This window comes from Oreochromis niloticus, unplaced genomic scaffold (assembly GCF_001858045.2).
Source record: "Oreochromis niloticus isolate F11D_XX unplaced genomic scaffold, O_niloticus_UMD_NMBU tig00000658_pilon, whole genome shotgun sequence".
NCBI lineage: Eukaryota > Metazoa > Chordata > Actinopteri > Cichliformes > Cichlidae > Oreochromis > Oreochromis niloticus.
This window is the reverse complement of record NW_020327207.1, coordinates 51,513-76,464: the sequence shown is the minus strand read 5'-3', so window position 1 is coordinate 76,464 and position 24,952 is coordinate 51,513. Positions and strand designations below refer to the sequence as shown.

The following is a 24,952-nucleotide window of genomic DNA, read 5'->3' as shown; positions in this document are numbered from 1 at the left end:
GTACAAATGGATCTGATTACATTTCCAATCATGAGTCAGAAATTATGTTTGTGCTAGAGTTACAGTTTGTTTTAATGTCTTCTGACTTAGAAGGTGGAGCAGGTGGAGCTTATAAGGAGTAAGTGCTGATATAGAAGGACAGTTGTGTTTCAATGAAGCTATTTAGTTAACCAATAATTGTATTGCATGCTGGCATTAAAAAATGTTTCATTTGACTGATTTAATTATTTTATTTGTTTGTTTTTCCAGACTGAGTGGCTGTAACCTCTCAAAGAGAAGCTGTGATGCTCTGTCCTCAGTTCTCAACTCCCAGTCCTCTAGTCTAAAAGAGCTGGACCTGAGTAACAATGACCTGCAGGATTCAGGAGTGAAGCTTCTGTCTGCTGCACTGCAGAGTTCACATTGTACACTGGAAACTCTCAGGTCAGGATCCAAACATCCCCACTGCTGATCATTAAATGATATTATTGTATAAACAACCAAGCTTTATAGAATTGGCAGGTGACCTCTTCTTTATCTTTGGGTGGCTTAGGAGATTCTTAATTGCTGTCTGAAGATTTTTTACAGTCACATATTTTGTTTTAATAGTAAAATATAAGTGTTGTTCAGTTCAATGAGCAGGTAGCTGTGAGATTCATAATAATGAGGTATATTTGTATTAAAGATGACTAAATTTGAACAGTAGCTGTATGAGTTACTGTGTTTGTTCATGTGTGCTGATGGTGTGAGTAATTTATAGCTGAAGTGAACTTGAAATGACTTTAATAGAGTTTCTGAAGTAAGTGTACTTGGAGATATTTGTGTGTTTACTAAAGTCCAGGAGCAGAAGGCTGTGTGTAGCATAGAGGAACCCAGACCTCAGCTTTGTCTCCTGGGTTTCTGTTGCTGCTGTTACAGTTTCCCCTCATCGTTCCCTTCAACAGTCTCCTCACTGTCACAAATCAAAGTGTTACTGTATAGATTCACGTCTGAATGTTGCCATGTGCTATTAAAACTAAAAGCGATGTTTCATACACCCACGTGGTTCAGTCACACAGTAACTGATGGTAAATAATGTTCGTGCTGAGCACATCGTACAGGTCAGCTGCCCCACACAGATCTCAGGTTTACATGCTGGAACAGTTTGTGATCTTGAAGGATAAACCTCACTTCCTGTTTCTTTCCTACAGATGTGAAACGCAAACGTATGTTGCAACTTCTTATCTGGTGCGCGTTTTTTATTTTGACAGTGAATGTGCACCTGCGGACCACTTATGTGCACCCCTGGTTATTTAGCTTGTCATATTGCAGCCACAGAAATTCTTTTGTCCATGAAGCCATAAAGCTACACTTTCTTTTTGCCTTATAGTCTGATTTGTCATAACTTTTCCATTTTGTGGTAAGCTTTTCTTTGGCTGTCACTTCTTCACCCTGACCTGTCTTAGTTGGCTCAGCAGAACTAAAATATATATCCTGCTGCTTTTACACACGCACTCACATAACGCTCAGCGATTCTCTGCGCAATCAACCTCTCACATGTTTAAGCTGTGGGAGATTTCACTTGTCAGGTTTGAATAGTAAGCTAACGATTGATGAGACGATGTCAGAGGAATTGGTGCGCAATTAATCGTCACTCACCAATCAGTACTGTCGCTCTCTACACACCGTTTGCGCGATCGCAAAGTGAAAGCAAAAAACAAGCGCAAATTCAAACGTGATTTCAATATGTCACATATTGGCAGTGGCTCACCGATGCCAATGACATAATTACCCAGCTACATTTCCGAAAGAATGCAAAAGCATTGATATATATTTTTCCTTCCTATGATAGCCCGACACACAGGGCTGAGATAGATTTTGGTTGCCCGACTGGAAAAATTGCTAGCCCCGGGACGTCGGGCTGGCGATTTTGTGAGCCCTGGTTATCCTGCTGATCCAAGTCCAACACTGAGTTTGTAAAAACATGTTTGTGAATCATTTTGTTTGGTTTATGGGGAGAATGATTCAATAACTTCCTGCTAATACACAACATTTCATCATATTTCCTCATAACCCTCTTTTGTCTGAACATTTGAATCCATTTGAATTTGCAATAAAGGATCCACTGAGTTTGGTGACAATAATGACAGTAGCTGTTTGTGTGAAAGTGCTGGAAGCAAATGAGTGTGTGATGTTCTTTCAGTGTTGCACTTTGTAGACGCTCCTGAGCACTGGTCTCACAGCCAGCTGCACATAGAGACCAGTGTTGTTAGTCCAGGTCAGAAGATGACTTGTTGCAATGAAAATGAGCTTGTAGTTTGTCTGCTTTAATAATGTGACTGGAAAAAGGTGTTGGACTTCAAATATGTCCATTTCTTTCACACTTCACCTTTAAAAGTGAAGCCATGTAGTTCCTGGAAGGAAAAACACGACTTTTTCAAGTCTTTGTCCTGTTTTTATGATAAATGTACGACTTTAATGTGAAACATTCAGAGTTTTCTCTTGTTTGTTTGAAGCTGCTTCCTGTTGGCTTCAGCTGTTTGGAGTTTCCATTTTCTAAACTTCTACATTCTGAACCTTCTTCAGCTCTGAACAGATTTTGAAACACTGAATGATTTCAAGCTCACACTTTGTCTAATAAACTTACATCTTTCATTCTTTATACAGATTGGTGGACTGTGGTTTTTCAGAAATCAGCTGTGATTATCTGGCAGCAGCACTGAAGTCCAATCCCAAGTTGTGCTGACACTGTGGATCAGTAGGCCCACAGACCTCTATACAGGAAGTCTGGTTCTACTCTTTGTAGAACTTCTGATCCCTGATCCTCTGAGTCTGACTCAGTAGATAATGCAGAGTTCTGAGCTGATGTGGTTGAGCGGACTCAGGCAGCCTGACAGTCTTGATGTCTTCCCTGCTTGTCCTGATACAAATAAACATGAGTAGCCTTTGCAGGTCAAATGTTATCAGTCATGTTAGTGCAGCTCTCCTGTAGATTGTAGTGCTTGTTAAACTAGGATGGTTTTAGGAGCCTGGACCGCAGACTCCAATATATATATATAATATATAATATATATTACTTGGAAAGGCTAAACCAACCTATTAGAGGTGTTTACACTAACATAGATTAATACTCAGATTTACACCTTTATTGTCTCACAAAGGGTTAAAAAAGCGAATGTGCACAGAGAGGTTGGTGGTGAGACAGGCACTTCCAGCACTGTAGATGTGTTCCAGCTCAGTGTTCATGGAAATAATCCGAAGAGCAGGATTCCTTGATCAATGTCACATCTTCTTAAAGTTATAATCCACAGGGAAAACTGTGAAACTGTCGATCTGATATCTACTCAGCCAATCAGGTGTTTACATCATATTCACTGATCTCCAGCCCCACCTTATTATCACCCCCTCTCTCTCTTTCACATCTGAATTATCTTCACTTCACATTTCAGTCAGTTCAGATTTCACTAACACATTCACTTTAACATAATCCATTTTAATCCAAACACTTTTCTCTTTAAAACTCTGTTTGTCAGTCACAGTATATCCAGTACAATCCTCTTTTTCACTGAGTCACACACATTCAGATATCAGAGAGTCCTGTGTGTGCTCTCATTCACTCACACTCACTCTCATATGAAGTCTGTTTGTACACAGGCTGTCAGCTGGCCTGAGTTAGGCCTGTCTCTAAAATCATTGTCTTATTACTTTTACTCTGGTTCATCGTTTTAGAAAAACTTAAACATCTTTAGATTTACTGATTATGTTCTCATCATTGATTAACAGTCAGTACATTCAGATATGAATCATAATTCAGTGTTTGAGAGGTGAGCAGTCTTTGGAAGCCTTTACTGTCTGATAGTCTCAGAGCAGGATTTGGATCATTATGTTGCTTTTCTTCTAATATTATGTTTAGTTTCTGCTTCACAGATGTTCTCTGAGATGTTTCCCACTGTGGGACAAACAGTTTCTTCATAAAGGAGATCTCCTGTGGAGTCCATCTGTGATAATATGTTAGACTTACTTAAAGATGCTCGTGCTGTCCACAGATCAGCTGACCTGCTGGGTCTCCATGATCAGCTTTGTTTCTTGGAGATAAAGGCTGAACCCTTTAGAGCTTCAGTTCTCCAGAGCAGCAGGATGTCTGAGGTCTGCAGAAACACAAAAACACAGCAGCTAAAAATAGTTGTTCAAAGAAAACGAGCTGGGAACTGCTGATTTCTGAGCTTTGATACTGGATTAGCTTCAGTAGTTATTACTAGAGATGGCACGATACCACTTTTTTATGTCCGATACTGATATCATAAATTTGGATATCTGCCGATACCGATATGAATCCGATATACCGTATTTTATAATCAATAAAACTGTTTTTTATAAATATCGTGCTGCATTTTGTGTAAGTTCATACTTAAAAAACAGAACACAAAAGCTATTCTGTTATACTTGTGTGCAAAAAATACACTGCACCCAAAATATTTTATAGTTCAGCAAAACTGATCAATCTTAACTTAAACCTGCACCATCCTCCCTATTCTGGTATTTTAAAGAGCACTTAGAAGAAATATTAAACAACCTAACTAATAGGGTTGCCAACTCCCAGCAAAAATATTAGGGAACCACCCCCACCTCATGATCCTTAATCGACATAATCAACTTTAATTTAATGCACATGCAAAACAAATGCACAGAAATCAGTTATTTTTCTACAATATTTATATAGATTCAACATCTTTCTTCAACAGAACTGCAGACTGCACTGATGGTATCTTCCCAAAGGAAAAATATAGCTTACTAGGGTGTATATTAGACTTAATAGTTACTATGTACAATAATGGATTTCTATACATTTAATCAGATGACCACTATTGTTGTAAGATTCAGATAAGTATTTATTAAAAGTTAGTCGTTTTAGATGAAATAACAAACAAAACTATTTCTTTGTGCCCCCCTTTCCCTGTTAATGCCCTACCTGGCCCCCCGACAAAACTTTGCTAGACCCGGCCCTGCACAGTTACCAGCTGTGAGCTACTTAGAAAAGGATCCTGGTGTTATTTGTCTCTCAGAAATAGTTCATAACTTCCCTTCAACTCATTCACATAAAAGGTAATCCTGTTTGTCCATCACTGTTCAGCTGATGATTCAGTAAGAACATCTCCTGGATTCATTTTCATGTTTCCCTCTCACCACATATCCAAACGGTGGGCGATAAGCAAACAAGTAAGACGGGACTTGCGACAGAAAAGCCGATCAGTTGATCATTGATCAGTTTCATGATTGAAGTTGCGACAGGAGAGGAAGGGGGAGAGAATGAGAGAAGAAGCAGCTGTGCAGCAAGGACAGAATAACTCCAGCTTTGTGTCTTTTTTTAAAAATTCTAGCTGAAGTACGGGACAAATCGCTTCCCTTTCGCCTCAGTATGGAACTCCGACGGCCAGTCCAGCTGTGGCTCCATATATCAGTTGTTAAGTGTAACGTGGAAATACTATGCAAACATTCAGGGATGAACTTACACACTTGCTTTACTTCTCTGGGATAGTTTTCGCCGAGATGAAATGCCGGTTTGGAAGCATAGCGAGGCTCCAAAGCTGTCACAGTCTGGCTGGGGCAGACTGTATGTGTTTACGAAAAAGGACCCAAAAAGCAGACTCCACAGAACAGGGAGCAAAGCGTGAGTGTTAACAAAAGGCGAGCCGTTTAATGTGGCCGGTAAAACATACAAACAAAAAGGCAGGGCAAACTGAAGCAAACTTAACACAAGCCTAAACTGGGAAATCTAAACAAACAATAAGAAAAACCTAGACGAGAAACTTGGAGGCGAAGCATGGCATGGGAAAACATGGCATGGACAACAGACGACCTGACAATGACATTCAGAAAACAGAGGACTTAAATACACACATGAGGTGATCAGGGGAAGTGGAGACACATGAGGAAACAGCTGACTAGGATAAACATAATGATGCACAGGCAAGAGTAAAACTAACCACATGAACACAGAACACAAGACCCTTTTCAAAATAAAACAGGAAACATGAGACAGACATGATAATACAAACTTGATAACATAAGACATGCAGCATGAACACAAAGTGGCAAGGGAGATTACACAGGGGTTGAAAACATAAGTAGGAACTAATAAGCAAATGAACACAGGAAACCAAATGAGCTTAAACATCAGAGTGAACTAAAACTCAAAACACTGGGTCGCACGACCCAGGACCATGACACCACCCCCCCTCAAAGGGCTGGCTCCAGACAGCCCCAAACCAAAAACGGACCACCGAGCCCGGGCGGGCGCGGGGGACCAGGACGGAGGGCCCAGAACAGGAAACAAAAACAGCTGACAGGAAAACACCAGAGCACATGACAAAAGTCCAAACACAAGTCAGGGGGCCGGCCTGGAGGGCCGTAACACAACAGCACACAATCCATGAGTTCAGGGGGACGACCCGGAGGTCGAGGGCACAACGATCTATACAGTCTTCCATCAGGGGGCCGGCCTGGAGGGCGGCAACATAACAGCCCGCAGTTATATGTTCAGGGGCCGGCCGCGTGGAAGGCAGTGGCGTAGCGGTTCAGGAGGCCGTTCATGACAGCAGTGGCGTCCAGCTGACGGCCTGGAAAGTGGCCAGTGACGTGGCTTGGCGGGCCCCGGGCCTGGACGTGGCTTGGCGGCCCTGACAAGGCAGGAAGCCGGACGGGCTGTTCGGACTCTCCAGCAGGATCAGGCGAAGCAGAAGTAGAGGCCGGGGCTGGACCAGGCGTAGCAGGTGCAGAGGCTGCAGGCGATGAAGCTGGACCAGAGGGTGCAGGCGCAGAGGCTGCAGAGGCTGCAGGCGATGAAGCTGGACCAGAGGGTGCACGCGCAGAGGCTGCAGAGGCTGCAGGCGATGAAGCTGAAGCTGGACCAGACGAGGAAGGTTGCTGGACGGGCTCCTCGGGCGCTGGACCAGACGAGGAAGGTTGCTGGACGGGCTCCTCGGCCCTCCAGCTGGCGTGGCGTGGGGCTGGACGGGCTCCTCGGGCCCTCCAGCTGGCGTGGCGTGGGGCTGGACGGGCTCCTCGGCCCTCCAGCTGGCGTGGCGTGGGCTGGACGGGCTCCTCGGGCCCTCCAGCTGGCGTGGCGTGGGGCTGGACGGGCTCCTCGGGCCCTCCAGCAGGCGTGGCGTGGGGCTGGACGGGCTCCTCGGGCCCTCCAGCAGGCGTGGCGTGGGCTGGACGGGCTCCTCGGGCCTCCAGCAGGCGTGGCGTGGGCAGCGGGGATGCTGCGGGGTGCCAGGCTGGCACACCTGGCCATCCAGCAGCAGATACAGAATGAGCTGCTAACTGGACAGGGAGCTGAGCTGCTAACTGGACAGGGAGCTGAGCTGCTAACTGGACAGGGAGCTGAGCTGCTAACTGGACAGGGAGCTGAGCTGCTAACTGGACAGGGAGCTGAGCTGCTAACTGGACAGGGAGCTGAGCTGCAAACTGGACAGGGAGCTGAGCTGCAAACTGGACAGGGAGCTGAGCTGCATACTGGACAGGGAGCTGAGCTGCATACTGGACAGGGAGCTGAGCTGCATACTGGACAGGGAGCTGAGCTGCATACTGGACAGGGAGCTGAGCTGCATACTGGACAGGGAGCTGAGCTAGAGGCCGTCGTGGCGGCGGTGATTCTGTTGAAACTCCAATGGAAACATGAGCTGGTGCAGGCGCCTGCAGAGCGACAACCGCTCCCACCAGAGTGCTTTGGACGGGTGCGGGGCTCAGCTGCGTACTGACTGGCATAACCTTGGGGACCAACCTGGGTGCAGGGAAGGACCGGGCGGCAGCCACTCCCACCTGAGGTGTAGATACAGGTGCATGAGATGGCTGACTCACGGCTGCCTTGACCCTAGTGGCGGGTACTAGCGCAGGTGCTGGCTGGGTGACCACTGCCTCCACCTGGAGATCAGACGTGGGTGAGAGGTCAGACAGCACCACAGCCACCCTGGGAGTGAGCACAAAGTCCCGAACATCAACTTTGTGAAGTGTTAACAGAGGAGCAATGACAGACAAAGACCTTAAATTCTCTAAGTCCGTAACACAGTTCACATTGTCCTTAGTCGCTCTTTTTGGAGGGCTGAACACACCTTCCGTCTTGGCGCATGATTTAAACAACATTTCAGGCTTGAAACACGTTGGCTCAGCGACACAAGTGATATTGTCCCTGGAAGCATGATTCTTAAGGCCAAGACTTGATTCGTGAACCCACATAAAACAACCAGGACTGGGTGCAGATGGTTTTAACACAATACCTTGGCAGTAACATGGGAAATAAGTACACTTATAGGAGTCTAAGCTACTCGTTGGCGAGACTGAGTTATGGAGGGGTTCAGCCACACACACTGATCGGCTGTAGAATGCTAGTGAGTGGAATGCACATGGACCTGGCTTTGCACAGAAAACATGGTGGACTGGCTCTGAGCAGTCCGGGTGTATTGTCTTTGGATCGGCCAGTTCATTTACTGCAGCCAAAAGGTCCTGGCCCAGGGGTGCGGTTAAAGGGCTAGCTGGTTTGTAATGACTAGCACGGCTCTCCCCCCCGACAGACTTGGAAACACAAAATGTAGCCTTGTCATTGGATAAAGCAGAAGCATGACTTAAGCAGTCCTTCACTTTTATATTAACAGAAATCAAAGTGCCATACTCAGACATAGAAAAACCTGGCAGACCCTTAATAAGTGTCCAGGACTGATGGACTGGTGTAGAAAAGCAGTCGCTGATGTCGGGCTCCAAAGCTCTCACTCTGGTCAAACCATCAGCAGAGTGAGAAACATGGGGACCGATCAGCACAGGGTCACAACATACATTTACATGATCACCACTGGACATTTCTTCTTTCGCTGGCCTAGTTATACAAACTGAACATTTATTAGTTGACTTGGGAACAAAGAAAACAGACTCGGAAAGGGGGGTGCTAGCCAAAGGTGATACAGGCCGACTACTGGTCACATCAGAAGCTTTCTCACTTAGTGTATAGTCAACGGACAGCAGGGGCTGAGACACAGTCTTTAATAGGGCCCCAGATGCCGTCGCAGTCCTAAAAGAAGCCCTCTTAGCAAAAGATGGAAGTCCTGGGTGTGCAGGATCATTAGCACATTCTGTTACACCACTGTCCCCCTCAGCCTGCTTATGCATAACACCAGGGTGTAACAGTACATCACTTGGTTCAACGCTCAGGACTGAAGAGTCTATGGCCGGTGTGGCCATGTCGGTTTCACAGTTCTGTGCTGGCAATGTGTCTTCCACAAGAATAGCATGCCCGACATCAGAAAGTCTAGCTTTATTGTCACTACAAAACGTGGGCACAAGATTAGCACCCTCAATAGTAGTACTCAGAGGCATGGAAAAGGCAGCTTCCTCACTGGCCCCCGAGAAAACAGACTGTGACAAGGTGCATGGAGGGGTGACAGAGGTAACAGTATGAGTAAATCGAGTCTCCATCTCTGAGACCCTAATTGTCTCTCCAAGCCCCTCGCCCTCATTCCATCCAGGACGCTTCAGTGGCAACAGAACATTATCACTAACCTCTGAGTACCGTGTGGAGCGGCGACGCCGCAGACGTCGCTTCCTTCTGGGAGCGGCAGCGAGTGTGGCAGTGTTAACTGTTGGGATCGAGTCTTCCTCCTCCCACCACATCCTCGCCAGACAAGCGGCCGGGGACAAGAAGTCCTCACGAGGGGGTGAAATCGATCGGCCGGGCCGGAGCAGGGCGACAGGTGGGAGCTCCTCCTCGGAAATGAGCCACGGCTTCCAGCGCAGCTCCTCCTCCCGGTAAGCCCGTAACACCTGCTGTCGCTCATCGTCACCAAAATCTATGGCCTCCACCGTCTCCGTGTGCTGGTCAGTGCAGCTTGATTGTGGCGGGGACGAGGGAGCTGATGCACGGTGTGGCGAAGGTAGAGTGGGAGTGGCCCTCAGCGTTCCACCTCTCACAGCCTCTGGCTCACGAGGCAGCAGCGAGGACGCCCGTTTACAGGGTGGAGTTGTGGGTGCTGAGGCGACGTTCAGGACCCTCTGAGCCAGCGCACGGGCACGAAGCTCCTCCTTGAGGGGCCCAGGGAGTCAAACGCCTCAATGAGGTGGGGAAGCTGCCGCAACCTTGGCTCCCGCAACAAAATGGCGTCCGCCGCCGCCAATCCGGTGGAAACCACTCTTGGATCCGCGCATCCGATGAGGCGATCACCACTTATGCGGCAGAGCCGGTTCAGCTCCTCCCCAACCTCCTCTGAAATGTCCGCTGGGTCCGACATGGTCAGGTCGTACTGTCACAGTCTGGCTGGGGCAGACTGTATGTGTTTACGAAAAAGGACCCAAAAAGCAGACTCCACAGAACAGGGAGCAAAGCGTGAGTGTTAACAAAAGGCGAGCCGTTTAATGTGGCCGGTAAAACATACAAACAAAAAGGCAGGGCAAACTGAAGCAAACTTAACACAAGCCTAAACTGGGAAATCTAAACAAACAATAAGAAAAACCTAGACGAGAAACTTGGAGGCGAAGCATGGCATGGGAAAACATGGCATGGACAACAGACGACCTGACAATGACATTCAGAAAACAGAGGACTTAAATACACACATGAGGTGATCAGGGGAAGTGGAGACACATGAGGAAACAGCTGACTAGGATAAACATAATGATGCACAGGCAAGAGTAAAACTAACCACATGAACACAGAACACAAGACCCTTTTCAAAATAAAACAGGAAACATGAGACAGACATGATAATACAAACTTGATAACATAAGACATGCAGCATGAACACAAAGTGGCAAGGGAGATTACACAGGGGTTGAAAACATAAGTAGGAACTAATAAGCAAATGAACACAGGAAACCAAATGAGCTTAAACATCAGAGTGAACTAAAACTCAAAACACTGGGTCGCACGACCCAGGACCATGACACCACCCCCCCTCAAAGGGCTGGCTCCAGACAGCCCCAAACCAAAAAACGGACCACCGAGCCCGGCGGGCGGCGGGGACCAGGACGGAGGGCCCAGAACAGGAAACAAAAACAGCTGACAGGAAAACACCAGAGCACATGACAAAAGTCCAAACACAAGTCAGGGGGCCGGCCTGGAGGGCCGTAACACAACAGCACACAATCCATGAGTTCAGGGGGACGACCCGGAGGTCGAGGGCACAACGATCTATACAGTCTTCCATCAGGGGGCCGGCCTGGAGGGCGGCAACATAACAGCCCGCAGTTTATATGTTCAGGGGGCCGGCCGCGTGGAAGGCAGTGGCGTAGCGGTTCAGGAGGCCGTTCATGACAGCAGTGGCGTCCAGCTGACGGCCTGGAAAGTGGCCAGTGACGTGGCTTGGCGGGCCCCGGGCCTGGACGTGGCTTGGCGGGCCCTGACAAGGCAGGAAGCCGGACGGGCTGTTCGGACTCTCCAGCAGGATCAGGCGAAGCAGAAGTAGAGGCCGGGGCTGGACCAGGCGTAGCAGGTGCAGAGGCTGCAGGCGATGAAGCTGGACCAGAGGGTGCAGGCGCAGAGGCTGCAGAGGCTGCAGGCGATGAAGCTGGACCAGAGGGTGCACGCGCAGAGGCTGCAGAGGCTGCAGGCGATGAAGCTGAAGCTGGACCAGACGAGGAAGGTTGCTGGACGGGCTCCTCGGGCGCTGGACCAGACGAGGAAGGTTGCTGGACGGGCTCCTCGGGCCCTCCAGCTGGCGTGGCGTGGGGCTGGACGGGCTCCTCGGGCCCTCCAGCTGGCGTGGCGTGGGGCTGGACGGGCTCCTCGGGCCCTCCAGCTGGCGTGGCGTGGGGCTGGACGGGCTCCTCGGGCCCTCCAGCTGGCGTGGCGTGGGGCTGGACGGGCTCCTCGGGCCCTCCAGCAGGCGTGGCGTGGGGCTGGACGGGCTCCTCGGGCCCTCCAGCAGGCGTGGCGTGGGGCTGGACGGGCTCCTCGGGCCCTCCAGCAGGCGTGGCGTGGGCAGCGGGGATGCTGCGGGGTGCCAGGCTGGCACACCTGGCCATCCAGCAGCAGATACAGAATGAGCTGCTAACTGGACAGGGAGCTGAGCTGCTAACTGGACAGGGAGCTGAGCTGCTAACTGGACAGGGAGCTGAGCTGCTAACTGGACAGGGAGCTGAGCTGCTAACTGGACAGGGAGCTGAGCTGCTAACTGGACAGGGAGCTGAGCTGCAAACTGGACAGGGAGCTGAGCTGCAAACTGGACAGGAGCTGAGCTGCATACTGGACAGGGAGCTGAGCTGCATACTGGACAGGGAGCTGAGCTGCATACTGGACAGGGAGCTGAGCTGCATACTGGACAGGGAGCTGAGCTGCATACTGGACAGGGAGCTGAGCTAGAGGCCGTCGTGGCGGCGGTGATTCTGTTGAAACTCCAATGGAAACATGAGCTGGTGCAGGCGCCTGCAGAGCGACAACCGCTCCCACCAGAGTGCTTTGGACGGGTGCGGGGCTCAGCTGCGTACTGACTGGCATAACCTTGGGGACCAACCTGGGTGCAGGGAAGGACCGGGCGGCAGCCACTCCCACCTGAGGTGTAGATACAGGTGCATGAGATGGCTGACTCACGGCTGCCTTGACCCTAGTGGCGGGTACTAGCGCAGGTGCTGGCTGGGTGACCACTGCCTCCACCTGGAGATCAGACGTGGGTGAGAGGTCAGACAGCACCACAGCCACCCTGGGAGTGAGCACAAAGTCCCGAACATCAACTTTGTGAAGTGTTAACAGAGGAGCAATGACAGACAAAGACCTTAAATTCTCTAAGTCCGTAACACAGTTCACATTGTCCTTAGTCGCTCTTTTTGGAGGGCTGAACACACCTTCCGTCTTGGCGCATGATTTAAACAACATTTCAGGCTTGAAACACGTTGGCTCAGCGACACAAGTGATATTGTCCCTGGAAGCATGATTCTTAAGGCCAAGACTTGATTCGTGAACCCACATAAAACAACCAGGACTGGGTGCAGATGGTTTTAACACAATACCTTGGCAGTAACATGGGAAATAAGTACACTTATAGGAGTCTAAGCTACTCGTTGGCGAGACTGAGTTATGGAGGGGTTCAGCCACACACACTGATCGGCTGTAGAATGCTAGTGAGTGGAATGCACATGGACCTGGCTTTGCACAGAAAACATGGTGGACTGGCTCTGAGCAGTCCGGGTGTATTGTCTTTGGATCGGCCAGTTCATTTACTGCAGCCAAAAGGTCCTGGCCCAGGGGTGCGGTTAAAGGGCTAGCTGGTTTGTAATGACTAGCACGGCTCTCCCCCCCGACAGACTTGGAAACACAAAATGTAGCCTTGTCATTGGATAAAGCAGAAGCATGACTTAAGCAGTCCTTCACTTTTATATTAACAGAAATCAAAGTGCCATACTCAGACATAGAAAAACCTGGCAGACCCTTAATAAGTGTCCAGGACTGATGGACTGGTGTAGAAAAGCAGTCGCTGATGTCGGGCTCCAAAGCTCTCACTCTGGTCAAACCATCAGCAGAGTGAGAAACATGGGGACCGATCAGCACAGGGTCACAACATACATTTACATGATCACCACTGGACATTTCTTCTTTCGCTGGCCTAGTTATACAAACTGAACATTTATTAGTTGACTTGGGAACAAAGAAAACAGACTCGGAAAGGGGGGTGCTAGCCAAAGGTGATACAGGCCGACTACTGGTCACATCAGAAGCTTTCTCACTTAGTGTATAGTCAACGGACAGCAGGGGCTGAGACACAGTCTTTAATAGGGCCCCAGATGCCGTCGCAGTCCTAAAAGAAGCCCTCTTAGCAAAAGATGGAAGTCCTGGGTGTGCAGGATCATTAGCACATTCTGTTACACCACTGTCCCCCTCAGCCTGCTTATGCATAACACCAGGGTGTAACAGTACATCACTTGGTTCAACGCTCAGGACTGAAGAGTCTATGGCCGGTGTGGCCATGTCGGTTTCACAGTTCTGTGCTGGCAATGTGTCTTCCACAAGAATAGCATGCCCGACATCAGAAAGTCTAGCTTTATTGTCACTACAAAACGTGGGCACAAGATTAGCACCCTCAATAGTAGTACTCAGAGGCATGGAAAAGGCAGCTTCCTCACTGGCCCCCGAGAAAACAGACTGTGACAAGGTGCATGGAGGGGTGACAGAGGTAACAGTATGAGTAAATCGAGTCTCCATCTCTGAGACCCTAATTGTCTCTCCAAGCCCCTCGCCCTCATTCCATCCAGGACGCTTCAGTGGCAACAGAACATTATCACTAACCTCTGAGTACCGTGTGGAGCGGCGACGCCGCAGACGTCGCTTCCTTCTGGGAGCGGCAGCGAGTGTGGCAGTGTTAACTGTTGGGATCGAGTCTTCCTCCTCCCACCACATCCTCGCCAGACAAGCGGCCGGGGACAAGAAGTCCTCACGAGGGGGTGAAATCGATCGGCCGGGCCAGAGCAGGGCGACAGGTGGGAGCTCCTCCTCGGAAATGAGCCACGGCTTCCAGCGCAGCTCCTCCTCCCGGTAAGCCCGTAACACCTGCTGTCGCTCATCGTCACCAAAATCTATGGCCTCCACCGTCTCCGTGTGCTGGTCAGTGCAGCTTGATTGTGGCGGGGACGAGGGAGCTGATGCACGGTGTGGCGAAGGTAGAGTGGGAGTGGCCCTCAGCGTTCCACCTCTCACAGCCTCTGGCTCACGAGGCAGCAGCGAGGACGCCCGTTTACAGGGTGGAGTTGTGGGTGCTGAGGCGACGTTCAGGACCCTCTGAGCCAGCGCACGGGCACGAAGCTCCTCCTTGAGGGGCCCAGGGAGTCAAACGCCTCAATGAGGTGGGGAAGCTGCCGCAACCTTGGCTCCCGCAACAAAATGGCGTCCGCCGCCGCCAATCCGGTGGAAACCACTCTTGGATCCGCGCATCCGATGAGGCGATCCATTATGCGGCAGAGCCGGTTCAGCTCCTCCCCAACCTCCTCTGAAATGTCCGCTGGGTCCGACATGGTCAGGTCGTACTGTCACAGTCTGGCTGGGGCAGACTGTATGTGTTTACGAAAAAGGACCCAAAAAGCAGACTCCACAGAACAGGGAGCAAAGCGTGAGTGTTAACAAAAGGCGAGCCGTTTAATGTGGCCGGTAAAACATACAAACAAAAAGGCAGGGCAAACTGAAGCAAACTTAACACAAGCCTAAACTGGGAAATCTAAACAAACAATAAGAAAAACCTAGACGAGAAACTTGGAGGCGAAGCATGGCATGGGAAAACATGGCATGGACAACAGACGACCTGACAATGACATTCAGAAAACAGAGGACTTAAATACACACATGAGGTGATCAGGGGAAGTGGAGACACATGAGGAAACAGCTGACTAGGATAAACATAATGATGCACAGGCAAGAGTAAAACTAACCACATGAACACAGAACACAAGACCCTTTTCAAAATAAAACAGGAAACATGAGACAGACATGATAATACAAACTTGATAACATAAGACATGCAGCATGAACACAAAGGGGCAAGGGAGATTACACAGGGGTTGAAAACATAAGTAGGAACTAATAAGCAAATGAACACAGGAAACCAAATGAGCTTAAACATCAGAGTGAACTAAAACTCAAAACACTGGGTCGCACGACCCAGGACCATGACAAAAGCTCCACCGGACCGCTGACAAGTCTCGCAGACAACAGCCGCTCTATCACGTGACACATACTGCTCCGATCCGCCGAGCTGGGTTACGCCAAGTAGGGCGTTTTGTGAGGTGATTTTGTGATACTTCTGATCGAATGACATTTTTTATTTCTGTCCGATATCCGATCCAGTAATTTAGGTCAGTATCGGACCATACGTAATATCAGATCGGGCCATCGCTAGTTATTACCATCACTGCTGTAGGAGCTACATTTCGTCACAGCTACAATAACCAGCTGTGCATGCACCCCAAGCAGCAGCTTCAAGCTCACCCCAAAGACGTTTAACAGGAAGGACGACTCGGCCATCACGCGTCCAGCTGTGACCGTGTCCACAGCAGAGTGTGACCGAGGCTTCATGCTAACATGCACACATGAAGCTAATACCACCACGAGCAGCTGCTCAGTGGATTTGGAGGAGAAATGTCTCCAGCTTCTCACAGGCAGTATGCAGAATGTGGATCTCCACAAAGACTGTGGAGAGCTCGTTCCAGACTCTAAATCCACACTTGTCTGCACAAAACTTCTCACACGTTCCCGTCACAAGTGTCTTCTAAGTGAAGCTACCAGGTTCAGGTCCAGCTCTGATTATCTGGGGCTGCAGCAGATGATCCATCCTAACAAAGCAACACAGACACCAGATATGCAAACACAGCATCATACAACAAAACCAAGAGATCCAAAGAATTTTCTCTGCATTTCTGTGGCTGATGCTGCTGGAACGAAGCTGTTTGAAACCTTGTTGTGTTGCACTTTGGGACAAGAAGAGGAAACTGAACCTCTGTGCAGAGGGTTCAACTCTGAGGATTCCTGATCAGTTTTTTTTATTTCACACTGCAAAACTTGACAACTTTATGATAAATGTACAACTTCAATGTGAAAGAAATTCAGAGTTTTTTTCTCTTGTTGTGTTTGTTTGAAGCTGCTTCCTGTTGGCTTCAGCTGTTTGGAGTTTCCATTTTCTAAACTTCTACATTCTGAACCTTCTTCAGCTCTGAACAGATTCTAAAACACTGAATGATTTCAAGCACTTTGTCTAATAAACTTACATCTTTCATTCTTTATACAGATTGGTGGACTGTGGTTTGTCAGAGATCAGCTGTGATTATCTGGCAGCAGCGCTGAAGTCCAACCCCTCGTATCCCAGAGTGCTGGACCTGAGTGGAACCTACAACAACCTGCAGGATTCAGGACTGAAGCAGCTGTGTGTTCTTCTGGAGAATCCACGATGTCGATTTGATACTCTGAGGTCAGTCACCATGTTTTAGTTGTGCTGAGATGAATATGATGTGAAAGTTATGCTGACACTGTGGATCAGTAGGCCCACAGACCTCTATACAGGAAGTCTTGTTCGGCTTTTTGTAGAACTTCTGATCCCTGATCCTCTGAGTCTTTCTCAGTAGATGATGCAGAGTTCTGAACTGATATGGATGAGCGGACTCAGGCAGCCTGACAGCCTTGATGTCCAGGTCTTCCCTGCTTGTCCTGATACACATAAATCTGAGTATCCTTGCAGGTTAGATCTTGTCAGTCACACCTGTTAGTAGACTTGTAGTCAAGACCGCCTAATCCAAGACCAAGACAAGACCAAGACCAGAGGGTATCGAGACCAAGACAAGACCAAGACCGAGACCGAGTCGAGACGAGACCAAGATCAAAACCAAGACCGAGACAAAAAAAGTCTTTAAACTGCAGCCAGATGCTGCTTCATTTACCGGTGTCAGGCATATTTATGTGTTTTTGCTTTCGCACAGCCCTCCTCACCACTGTCTACTGTCTCACTCACTTACTGAGAGGACAGACGCACGCTCCACTTGACTGTCGCGTCTCTCACCCTCTCTGTTTTTCACATAATGATATTATCCTATATCCTCGCATGTGATTGGCCACAATATGGAGGGATTGGAGCATAACTGAGCCTCTGTGTGAGAGCTGAGCAGCGAAAGGAAATTAAGTGAGGGTAGAAATGACTGAAAGACTATTAAGCTCTGTTTTGAGTTTTGTTAAAAAAAGAATGACTTCATATAGGAAAAAAAAATAAATATCACATATGCAGGACACCTTAAACTAGTTTTTTAATTAAGCAGCAAGGCAGAACAAAGTCGGGCCTGTATCAAGACACAGGAACTAAACCCCAATTCAACCAGACCCAGAACTGATCCGGAATTAAAACAGGACTACAACAGTAACCAAGACAGAACCAGAATCAGAACTAGATGATAGTAGCACTGAAAATCATCATAGACCTGCACTACACTTATTTTTTAATTCTACCAAAGTACACTATTTAGATTCTGAAAAGTTTATATAATTATTTAGCCTTGTTGTGCAAACAAGCCTACATAACTTAATAAATATAGAATTTGAAAAGTAACAAATGGTATCTAAAAAGAAACAGGTACTAGATACATAGTCAAATGGTTGTTTGCCAAAACTCATCAGAATAACATGTGTGTCTCACCTGCTCTTGATCCATCTCTGTTCTGTCCTCATTCTCCTCTCTCTCCCTCTCTGTTCCTCTCTCTCCCTCTCTGTTGCTCTCTCTCCCTCTTTGTGCTGACAATCAAGCCAAACACCAACATCATCAAATATACAGTTGAAACCAGATATTTACATACTCTTCAGATACAAACACAAACACTTTTTTAATTGTAACATCAAATCAGACTAAATGTTTATTTTTTTAGATTGATAAATATAAAAAACATATTTGTTAACTTTAAGAGTAAAGAGAGAAACTATCTGTATTTCTTAATTGCAAATGGCACCAAATTGTATTCAAAATTGAGCCACACTTATGGAGCTCCACAATTCTTTTCCTGGTGTTTTGGTTGATATCTCTTGATTTTCACATGTCACAGAAACAGGCTCTGTGTTTTGCCTTATATACATCCACAGGTGTGCCACCAATTTACTCACATGGACTCTACTAACCTATCAGAAGCTTCTTCAGCTCAGAATGGAATCGTCTGGAATTTTCTTATTAATTAACAATAAACTTAGTGTATATGTTCTCCTAAATTTGATGAAAGTGATTAAAATAGACAGCTGCCTCTTTTTATTCTGACATTTAACTAATTCAAAAGATATTTCAACATTTATTTATCTAAAACAAAAGTTTACTCTAAATTGATGTTTAACAGTAAAAAATAGTTTTTATGTTTTCTACCTAAAGTGTAAATATCTGGTTTCATCTGTGAATATACTGCTGTGTATTGAAATTCCTCTTGTTTTGCATAGATATACTGAACAACATACAAAGCATAATATATAAAATAACATCTACCTGAGTTTTTTCTTTGAAAGAAGCTTTTTATGTCCATTGTTGTGTTCATCAGTACACAATTGAAACCGATTTAGAGCGTTTGTTTAGCCGTGGAGGGTAACAACTGAAAATATGAAATGTAAGCTAAAACTCTCTAAAAAATCAGCATTGTTGTTCGGCTTTTTATTTATCCATTTGTTGATTCACTCGAAGAGTAAGTAACGCAACCAACTGATCAGTTTGATATCAATCTTTTGTGATACACCGTCATATTTACATTATTAGTTCAGTACGAATGATTTGCTTTGGTACCTGGTCAAACTTAAGCTCTCCTCTGTGTGCAGCAAACTCGCAGGCAGCAGCTTCTCCCCCCTCGCTCACATGCGTGCTGCGCTGAGTCGCCCAGTGCCTGAGCTCGGATCATACCAAAATTAGGGGGAATTTACGACAGTGCCCCATGCTTCTGAAAAAATGACCCGGGCTTAAACCCAGTAAGCCACCCCCCCGCTCCGCTGATGGTTGACTCCAAATCTCCCGAACACTATGTCAATTTGAGAACGGAAGACCGAAACAGCGAGACCAAGACCGAGACCAAGACAAAAGTCCGTCGAGACCAAGACCGAGACCAAGACAAAAGTCCGTCGAGACCAAGACCACGTAAAAGTGGTCTCGAGACCAAGACCGGTCTCGAGACATCCAACTCTACCTGTTAGTGCAGCTCTCCTGTAGATTGTAGTGCTTGTTAAACTAGAATGATTTTAGGAGCCTGTACCACAGACTCCAAGGGAAGATATGACTTGGAAAGGCCAAAGCAACCTTTTAGAGGTGTTTACACTAACATAGATAAATACTCAGATTTACACCTTTATTGTCTCACAAAGGGTTAAAAAAGCGAATGTGCACAGAGAGGTTGGTGGTGAGACAGGCACTTCCAGCACTGTAGATGTGTTCCAGCTCAGTGTTCGTGGAAATAATCCGAAGAGCAGGATTCCTTGATCAATGTCACATCTTCTTAAAGTTAGAATCCACAGGGAAAACTGTGAAACTGTCGATCTGATATCTACTCAGCCAATCAGGTGTTTACAAGCCCTTCACTGATCTTCAGCCCCACCTTATTATCACCCCCTCTCTCTCTTTTACATCTGAATTATCTTCACTTCACATTTCAGTCAGGTCAGATTTCAGTAGCACATTCACTTTAACATAATCCATTTTAATCCAAACACTTTTCTCTTTAAACTCTGTTTGTCAGTCACAGTATATCCAGTACAATCCTCTGTTTCACTGAGTCACACACATTCACAGATCAGAGTGTCCTGTGTGTGCTCTCATTCACTCACACTCACTCTCATATGGCTGAAGTCTGTTTGTACACAGGCTAACCTGAAGAAATCACATGATAGGGTGGGGCTGGGTTTCACAATGAGCTCACCCAAAACCTTGGCTGATTGTGACCCACACCCATTTTCACACCTTGGCTCGTGTGATTAGGTAGAGGATCAACAGGGGGTTCATGACCCCCTTGGCGGACTCTCCCACAGGGCTTAAATCTTGGACTCTCTACCATTTGATCTTAGAAATAAAGAAGCTTCTTGGATGAGAGGTGAAACGTCTTCAAGAAACTTAAAGAAGTCCAGAGCCTTTTTTTCTAAGCTCTTTAGATGACTGCGAACCTTCACAGACACCTCATCAGTGTCACTCTCAGAGCTACCAGCCCTTTGCTACAATCACAAAGCTCTGCATTGAAATCAATGATATCAAAGCTGGAATCAAATGAGTCCAAGTCTTCTGCTGATTCAGCATCACATTCATCTTTTGTCCTTGCTCTGCATCCCCACCATGGACTTCATTCCTTTCCAAGCCAGCCTTGAGTGTACTTTATTCAACTTATGCTCTGCTTTACTTTTAGACCTGATTTTAGCTGCTTTATCTCTCTTTGAACAAGTTTATGTGCTTCAATCTTTTTCTTCTCTCCCTCATAACAAGACAGCTTCTGTTAAGTTTGTAGCTTAAACCTATTCGCTGGAACGTTGAAGACAATGTAATTACACAGCAAAAGCATTGAACACCAAGTAGGCAAAGTTCGTACTCATGCATGAGGGAGACCGGACCGGAGCCAGATGTCGTTCCGCCCACTTGGCCTCCGTCAGACTCTCAGCCAGGTTCCCCATAGCACTCCTTTTATTGTGGTTACATGAATATGCATAGGGTCATTAACATATAACATCTTACATAGGTATACATGTGAACAAAGAATACCTTGTCTGTGTGTGTCTGTGTGTGTGTGTGTGGGGGGGGGGGTCAAGATGTGACCCCATGAAGACTCCCCAAAGTCGTCCATCTAAACAAAAGGCACTTAGACTAAAACAGATATAGACACGTTTATCCTACCATAAAACAATAAGACAAGGCACGGCCTCTCCCATGCTCCAAGAATGCCAGAGTGCTCTGGAATGCACACAACGTGTATCTGCAGACTACTAAGGATCAAACCTCTATCAATCTACAACTAATTATAAAACTCTAAGCATATATGAGTAGATATTTCTAAGCATAAATGACAATCAACAATACAAAACCTGACAGCTTCTTCTGCCTGAGAACATGTTTGAGTAATTTAACAATCCAGGGCTGCTTATTGGGGAAAACACTTCCTGTTTTCAAAGTAATCCCCATTTTTCCCAGAAAGAAATGTAAGTAGAAATAAATGATCTAAGTGAGAACATGAGCCTTTAAAAAGGCTCTTCTGAGGCTGCTGCCAGTGGTCAAAGCCTCCAACAAAGCTCTGTAAGTAAATATGTGATCAAAGCTTTGGTTTTTAAATGTTTATTCTAGTTAACACAGATCAGGTGGGAACAACTAAAATAAAATATCAAAAATATTAAGTGATCATCAGTACTCACTTTGTTCAATACTGAATACATTGCAGCAGAAATTGTCCACATTTCTGAAATATTTCTGAGTGTAACTCTTACCAAAGCGCCATCTAGATCTGGCCTGTGGTTGTTATCTAAGTGATAATCATCTATTCTTCTAAAACAAATACAAAATAAAGAAATCTGACACATTTTCTTGATATCAAAAGCACACTGAACAATTCAGTGTGCTTTTACTGCAGTTCTCTCTTCACTTCTTCTCCTCTGATTCTCTTCACATGTTGCTCTGCATCAGTGCTCACTTTCCTGACACAAACAAGATTAAATATTGCTAAATATAATAGTATCTCATTACACTTCAACATAAGTGTTTTATTTTTGTAACTGTTTATCTGTTATTTTCAGACTGAGTCACTGTGACCTGTCAGAGAGAAGCTGTGAAGCTCTGTCCTCAGGTCTCAGCTCTCAGACCTCTAATCTGAGACAGCTGGACCTGAGTAACATTAACCTGAAGGATTCAGGTGTGAAGCTTCTGTCTGAAGGACTAAAGAGTCCACACTGTACACTGGAAACTCTCAGGTGAGATCAAGCATTGTTTTTTCATCAACTGACAGAATTAGCAGATTAATAATAAGGCAGCCCTCTAATAAGAGGAGATGTGGAGGTCTTCTGAAGTGCAACATACTCTTATGTTGAAAAGTTCTTTGTGTTTACATCTTTTTGTGTAATCTGTTCACCTTCTGTTTTAGCTGTTTGGTGGTTGTTGAGATGGTTTTGTGAACTTTTAGCTGAGATTCTGACATTTCTGTAGATGCCACACATGTCTAATTACTTTGTATAGCATGAATGGCCATAACGAGGTTTTTAACAGTAAGAAAAGTTGTAAAACTTAAGAAAATATAGTTAAAAGTTCAAAACCTTCTATGTCTGGTCGCTTGTGTTATGGAGCAGATCAAACGAGTAAAGAATTACGTTATAATTATAAATGGCTTCAACAGCACATTCAGGTCTGTGAGACTCATTCAGACACTGAGCCGTGGCTCTGTGCTATATGCACATACTTCTGCATCTCTGCCATTCAGACACACTTTGTATATAGTTTATTTTATGTAGTATTCAATACTGAACTGTACATTTAGTCTTTTTAAAGGCAGCAATTTATATTCAGTGTTTGCATAAAAGCCTTATTTTTATCCATTTACTGCTATTAGGAAGAACATATGTGAGGTTTAAGACCTGGACGAGTTTGAAACCTTTTGTCCTCCACAATTGAAAATGGGTGGAAATAAAAATGGGTATCACTTTAGCCAGCTCCTAATTTTATCAGTTCCACTCTCAGCGTCTCCTGTATATCTCCTATACAAATGTTGCACTCAGCTTTGTGGTCTCCAATATCACTGACATGCAGCCAGATGCTGCTCATTTTGTGTTTTCACTCTTTCCTGACACGCTTGCATTTAAATACAGCTCCCCATTTCTCTGTGTACCTGGTCTCTACCACTACCCTTGCTGTCTATGGAACATTTCTGTCTTCTTTCAAATAATTTTATGATCCCATCACAGCCTGGATGGACAGTAATTCTTTCCATGGGTTATGGTGGGACATTGAGAGCTGAAGTCAAACAGCAGTGAGAAATGAAAGACTGATTCATTTCTATTTAGTCTTGTGATGTGCAGCTTTGTTCAGAGCATTAAGGCCCAGCAAAGATTACTGAGGTCATAGAGTCACTGATGAAACCTGTGTGCTTATAGAAACTGAAACCAGATGGACCAGAATAGAAGGACATTAAAATGAAGTGTCAGCTGCACAAAGGCAAAGGTATTCAGTTGTTGGTGTGAGTTATTTAAATGGAGGATGGAGTCAGACTTTAAGCTGCTGGACTCAGTCACTATATCCTGTTCTCCTCATAGAACCTTCTCTGTCCCGGCTTCTGGATTATGGCATAGTACTTTTTATTTTGTTTATATTATGCTCATCAGGTGGCTGTGCATTATTAACATACGACCGGCAAACACTCCTAGACCTCCGGTTCTCCTATTCACATCACTTCGATCGACACTGGACTCTGGGACTTGCCGCCCCACTACCACCAGACTCCCCCACTTGCTTTCCCTGCCTACCCCCTTTTAATCTTTATAAAAAACGATACAGGAGATACAGGAGACGCGGTAAAAGGAGTGGATTCCGTGTGCGTATGAAAGCTCACCTTGAAGCACGGGCTACGGTGTACCCATATGCTTCCGGGGACTCACTACGATCTCTCCGTACAGTCTCCAGTGATCGCCCCGTCGCTAAACTGCTTGGCCACCGGTGGATTTGCTCCGTCTCACAGCAAGCTTACCCAGCCCTCCCAGCGGCATGCCTCCCTGCTCGGACCTGGATCGCCCCGCACAGACGTGGTGTCAACCACAGCAACCTCAGAGCCCTGCGACGTGCTACTCGTGCGGATGCTACGCCCTGGACACGGATGGCTCTTTTCAATGTCAGGTCGCTGGTAAATAAGACCTTTCTCTTAAACGACTTTTTCTCCACCATGAGCCTCGATGCTCTCTTTCTGACGGAGACCTGGATTCGCCCTGGTGAGTCGCTTCCTTTTTCTGAGCTTCTCCCCCTGGACTGTGTGTTTTTTAGCTCTCCGAGGCTTACCGGCAGAGGCGGCGGTTTAGCCTCGGTCTCTAAATGCAAATACAAAGTCCGACAGTTACCCTGTTCTTCCTACATCAGTTACGAGGCTCAACTTGTGGAGATGACCGCCACGCGAACTTCTCTGATTGTTTTGGTTTACCGGCCACCCAAATACAATAAGACTTTTATTCACGAATTTGCTGACCTTCTAGGTTCAGTTATTTTTAAATATGACTGTGTGCTTATTACACCCTTGACCTGGTTTTTTCATATGGCTTGGACATTAGCATTAAGGATATAAGCAATGTTGGGATTTCTGATCACTTTCCTGTTATCTTTGATGTAAACTTATGTACTTCTGAACTTCACCCTGATGCTCTTCTACGCCCTACACGTATAATTAATTCTGGAACTGTGGAGAATTTTTCAATGTCTTTTTTGAAACTTGCCTCTTCCATTCCTGACTGTTCCCTGGCTTCCACGACCGATGACTTTGCTAGCACCTTTTTTTCCACATGCTCCTCCATCCTCAATACTGTTGCCCCTGT

The 24,952-nt window shown here is 46.4% G+C and overlaps 1 long non-coding RNA gene across 1 annotated transcript; it reads left to right on the top strand.

The window, feature by feature from the left end:
* Positions 1-360: 360 nt before the first annotated feature.
* Positions 361-22,451, top strand: LOC112844638 (uncharacterized). The gene is made up of 3 exons (XR_003217381.1): positions 361-423; positions 16,707-16,886; positions 22,184-22,451. It is a non-coding gene; the product is annotated as an uncharacterized LOC112844638 (long non-coding RNA).
* Positions 22,452-24,952: the final 2,501 nt, after the last annotated feature.